This window comes from Electrophorus electricus, chromosome 3 (assembly GCF_013358815.1).
Source record: "Electrophorus electricus isolate fEleEle1 chromosome 3, fEleEle1.pri, whole genome shotgun sequence".
In the NCBI taxonomy this organism is placed as follows: Eukaryota; Metazoa; Chordata; class Actinopteri; order Gymnotiformes; family Gymnotidae; genus Electrophorus; species Electrophorus electricus.
The window spans coordinates 27467359-27473439 of NC_049537.1; positions in this window are offsets into that span (position 1 = coordinate 27467359).

Genomic DNA, 6081 nt, shown 5'->3' on the forward strand with positions numbered 1-6081 from the left:
ATCACATTTTCTGCACACATATTCCGCTGACACTCCTTGTGCTGCACTTACAGTCTACTTGACCTCTGACCTCTGTTGCCATGGCACCTGGCTAAATATCCATGCTCTGTCATGCACCTGCTTTCCTTTCTTGTTGTGTGTGTGTGTGTGTGTGTGTGTGTGTTTGTGTGTGTGTGTGTGTGTGTGTGTGTGTGTGTGTGTGTGAGAGAGAGAGAGAGAGAGTATGTGTATGTGTGAGATTCTGACCCAGAGTGTCTGTTTCATTGAGGACTGAACCACTGCTTCAGTATCTGATAACGTAGAAAGACTTGCCTCATATCTTATGCATCACCTGTTAATCACTGTCAGTCTCACTTTTCATTGAGCGTCTACCTAAATTACACAAAACTACTACTATTACAGTATACTACTTATGATTGTACAACAATTCTGCATATCAGAATTAACAAAAGGACTATTGCAACATCAAGAAAGCTTCATCCGAGCAGAATCAGTGATTTATCACAGCTGAAATAAAAATGTACAAATCTGATATGCAATGGGCAAAAATGTTTTATTCCTTTCAAAGAAGTAAAGAGGCTACCTCAGAAATGAGAATATCTTCCGACAGTCTTTCAACATTAAACATTTGCTAAATCTTAGATAGTAGAGAAACTTTGAGCACGTGTATTTATGTGTGTGTGTGTGTGTGTGTGTGTGTGTGTGTGTGTGTGTGTGTTTGTGTGTGTTTGTTTGTTTTCTTTCCCTTGCCGTTGATAGATCAAGGCGACCTTGAGTAAAGATGCATTTGTCTGGGATCAATACTTTGTCTGATCCTCCCTCACCGCTGTCCATCCTTCCCAAACACACACACACACACACACACACACACACACACACACACACACACACACACATGCAAGTGTGCTGAGTCTCCATGATTTAGATATTTCAGCTCCTTGTGGAGGAAGACAAGAAGCCTGCACTGCCTCAGTCTCCATCACCCTCCTTCTGCCTCATTACCACCACACCTTTCTGACTTAACCTCATTTGGAACAGTTACCCTTAGCTGTGCCTCGGCTGATAGTTGCCAGACATGGCGTTACATTCATTTGCTGTTGTAATCACATTTCCTTCCATTTGACTGTGGAACGTGACTTTGTTGCAGACCATGAACTGCTGGAGCTGTTGCTAGGAGATAGGAGCATCCCCTCAGCAAGGCTGTGTTTGACCATGCTAACACACCCGATGTCCTCCCGCTAATAAAACAGCCAGACGCTTTGGACTAAACCTGAAGGTCCGTGACGCCTGATATTTTTTGAATGTCATTCCAAAGAGCTGCATCATGCCTCTTCCTGGGCCTGTTGCCATGGAGATGGACCTTGGTGACAGCTTGCAAGGTTATTAATTAGACATGGAATGTGAGTTCATGGAACTCAGAGAGTTTTGAAATCTTTTAATCACGCTCATTAGATTCCCAATGCAAAAACAATAATACACAAATCTGTAATGAATTTTTTTCTCTTTGTGCTCTTGTCCTGTGGATTGTTTGTGAACGTACCAAGTGGGTGTACTTTGTCATTATTCTAAAAGAAGAAAAGCAGGAAGTAAAAAGTGGTTATATGCTTAACATGCCAGCGCATCGCAGCTGTATGTGATGCTCTGCTGAAGTAGCTCAGCTAACTTCAATGCAACCTTCAAGCCTTCAACCTTTACAAAACAAATCATTAGTATCTATACTGTGCAACTAAATTTCAGGCCCCCATTTATTTTCTAGCCATGCTCCTCCTCTCCTCTATTTGTTATCTCTTTCTCTGCCTATGCCCCTAAACACCTCTAAACACACATATACATGTGTGTTCACACACACACACACACACACACACATACAAACACACACACACCACACTTGGTTTTATTGGTTCTAATCTGGCAGAGGTGATTTATCTCTGCTGTCTTCACTCTGGACCAGATGCTGCTGACCCTGCAGACAGTCAAAACTGTGTGTGTGTGTGTGTGTGTGTGTGGTTGTGTGTGTGCCTGTGGGACCCGTGTGTGGGTGTGTATGTGAGCTTACATGCATCTTCCCTGGAGATACAGCTAAAAGAGTGGCCTCTGCTGTCTCACACCGTTACCACTGATTCCCTGAATAAATGATACAGTTGAGTCTTCGTACCCTGAAACAACCCATTACATGCTGGGGATTTAATGAGAAGACCACAAAAAACAGACACATGGACCGTATCAGCACAACTCTCTACATTCACTGCCTATTTCACAGTTCCCTGTCAAAACAATGTTGCTCCATCACTTTCGCTAATATCAGCTCAACGTCTCTCCCCAACTCTGCCAGAGTACTCACTGATGCCTGCTTTGTCTGTGCACAGTGGACGCGCTCACTGTCCTATATGGGCAGCACAGTGACTTGGTGGTCAGCATGTTTGCCTTTCAGCACTAAGGTCTCTTGATGGAGCCCCTGTCTGGGTGGAGTTCCAGAGGTCTGAGTTCTGGTTGGAGTTCTGAGGCCTCTAGTTATCTCGCACAGTCCAAAAACACAGAGGTTAGGTCAAGTGGCTATCCTGCTATCCTGCACCTGTTTCAGTCCCCGAGGGGGTCGAGGTTTCTGGTTGAGAGTACGCTGTGTGCAGTTGGCCTGCTGCTTCTCACTGGTGTGTGACTGGAAGTAAAAGCCGAGCGTGTGGTAATTGTAAAACGACCTTGGGTTCCTTGCAAGGCGCTAGATAAATATAACTTCATTCATAACTTCATATCTGACCTCCATGGACACTCTCACTGTTCTGTCCTTCCTCTGACACTCCTTGTGTTGCACATTCTGAATCCATCTGACCTCTGTCCTCTGGACACATTCACTGTCCTGTCTGTGCATAGTGGACACTCACTGCCTTGTCCAGGCATAGTGGGCATTCTCACTCTCCTGTCTGTGCATTCTCACTGTGCATTCTCAATGTTCCTTTCATACCAGCAGCCCTTAAGCCCTTAAGGCTTGGGCGCATTCCACTAGCAGGTTCCTAGTTTTTGGGCCAGTTCCCGAGACTTTGTTACAGCTAATATAAGCGCAGCTTCCCACAGTGCCTAAGGGAGAGTAAAATGACGAGCCACCTGCTTTGCCTGCGAAGTGCTTCAGTATTTACAGTTGTTCAGCCGTCACCTTGCTGGAGGACGTCAGTAAATAACTGTAAGCCTTCAGGCACTGGAGCATCAATCAGGACCTTGGAGGCCAGAGAGGATTCACTTCATTGGAATGTTAGCAGATCACATCTGCTTCTCACACAGTCCGTTTTCCACAACAAGACAACAAGACAAATTCAGAAGCAATAATTCCCGTAATGCTACATTAGAAAGCAATCATCTGGGATTTTTTAGCGCTTAAACACAAGAGCCATCTCAACATAATGCATTATTCAGATGTGTAGGTTTGCGTCGTGGCACTGGGCTAATGCTTTTTATTTTCTCCTTCTGTAATGTGAGCACCGGGATGGAGATCAGCACCAGCACTAGTGGTAGCACTGGGATGGAGATCAGCACCAGCACTAGTGGTAGCACTGGGATGGAGATCAGCACCAGCACTAGTGGTAGCACTGGGATGGAGATCGGCACCATCACTGGTGGAAGCACTGGGATGGAGATCGGCACCATCACTGGTGGGAGCACTGGGATGAAGATCGATACCATCACTGGTGGGAGCACTGGGATGGAGATCGATACCAGCATTGGTGGGAATGCTATTCCAAGGCCAGCACCTCAGACCTGATGGAAAATGACATAGAACAACCAAAATGTTTCCTAAATGAGAATATGACTGCACGCATGAGTGTGTTCATGAGTGTGCCCATCAGTATGCCCATCAGTGTGCCCATGAGTGTTTTCATAAGTGTGCCCATGGGTGCGTTCATGAGTGCTCCCATGGGTGTGTTCATGAGTGTGTTTATGAGTGTGCCCATGGGTGTGTTCATGAGTGTGTTTATGAGTGTGCTCATGAGTGTGCCCATGAGTGTGCCCATGGGTGTGTTCATGAGTGTGTGTTTGCAACCTTGGGGTTGCATGCCAATTATGCCATATGTGTGTGAGCTTGGACCCAGAAATACTCTCACCGTTATCTGCAAACGTGTGTACATGGCTTGTAGGTGATAATGAGAGAACGATGTGTGTGTGTATGTGTGTGTGTGTGTGTGTGTGTGTGTGTGTGTGTGTGTGTGTGTGTGTGTGTGTGTGTGTGTGTGTGTGAGAGAGTGATAATGATAGTATGAAATAGTGAGATAACAGAAAAATGTGTGGTATGAAGGTTACAGCCATGAGACAACATGTGAAGTTTAGATCATGACCTCATAGCTAATTCTTCTGAACACCACCCACACCACTGCACACACACAGCAGACATTTTTCACTTTCTCATTACTCTCTGTTTTTCAATCACATACACCACAGACATTACATTGTGTTAACTGAACAGCTCACACATAAAACTCTTAAGAACTCTTAAGAAAGGATTTTTAGGAAACTTGTGGAAACTTGGGAGGCATTATGTAACACAATTACCTCAAATTTAAACACAATACCTAACAATATGGTAATATCTGTGTATTTATTTATTCATTTATTTGTGAGGGAAGGCGCGAGTGAATGAGTGGAAAGTGAGTGAATGAGTGGAAAGTGAGGGAATGAGTGAGTGAGTGAATGAGTGAGTGAGGGAATGAGTGGAAAGTGAGGGAATGAGTGGAAAGTGAGGGAATGAGTGAGAGTGAATGAGTGGAAAGTGAGGGAATGAGTGAGTGAGTGAATGAGTGGAAAGTGAGGGAATGAGTGGAAAGTGAGGGAATGAGTGGAAAGTGAGGGAATGAGTGAGTGAGTGAATGAGTGGAAAGTGAGGGAATGAGTGGAAAGTGAGGGAATGAGTGGAAAGTGAGGGAATGAGTAGAAAGTGAGGGAATGAGTGGAAAGTGAGGGAATGAGTGGAAAGTGAGGGAATGAGTAGAAAGTGAGGGAATGAGTGGAAAGTGAGGGAATGAGTGGAAAGTGAGGGAATGAGTGAGTGAGTGAATGAGTGGAAAGTGAGGGAATGAGTGGAAAGTGAGGGAATGAGTGGAAAGTGAGGGAATGAGTAGAAAGTGAGGGAATGAGTGGAAAGTGAGGGAATGAGTGGAAAGTGAGGGAATGAGTGGAAAGTGAGGGAATGAGTAGAAAGTGAGGGAATGAGTGGAAAGTGAGGGAATGAGTGGAAAGTGAGGGAATGAGTGAATGAGGGGTTTGAGGGTTAGAAGAACATAAAATGAACAAAACTAGCAGTATATTTTGATTCCTAAATTAATCTTAAATTAAATGATCAACTCACAACAGAACATCCATGTTAGGGAACGTAACACATCACCTATCAAGTAGCACAGAACTGGATAAATATTTATTAAGATCATGGGGGCATCACAATTCATGACACTTGAGTCAGTGACGTGGTTCGGTTTAACGATCAAAGGTAGCAGTACAGTCTCATGTGACGCAGACAGCGAGGGAAGTAAAGGAGCACCAAGTGCCTTCGATTTCCATTTCCCCTGATGGAGCAGGTCTAGCCTCAAGCTACATGGCTCCAGTATGACCACAGCTACAGGCACTAGTAAAGGTGCTGACAGATTTTACAGCCTTGCTTTATTTTCAGCGAGTCTAGCTCGAACTAGCAAAGTGCAGTGTTGCCATAACATCGGTTTACTAAAATTACATCAGTGATAACGTTAACAGGCAACACGAAGGACACGAAGGACGGCTAAACTCGTTCTAAATATGAATTAATTAACCATGTAGGCTAGGGCTAATCTGTCATTAAATAAAGCTCACCTCCAGTTGTGAGAAAACAGTAACTTTCAGCAGAGGGGCAATGAGATCAGGACCTTGTAAAAGCGCACCGTGTATTACAGGTAGGAGTAGGTGTGGGGGGGTGTCCCATGTCTGCGGAGTCTCTCCTTCTAGATGCCAGACAATGGCGCTGCAATACCCCTGCAAAACTGCGAACCACTGCGATGCAAATGCATGCACCTCCCCAGAAGCAGGAGACGACAGCTTCCGTCCACGGTGTGTTGTTCCTCGCGTTCTGTA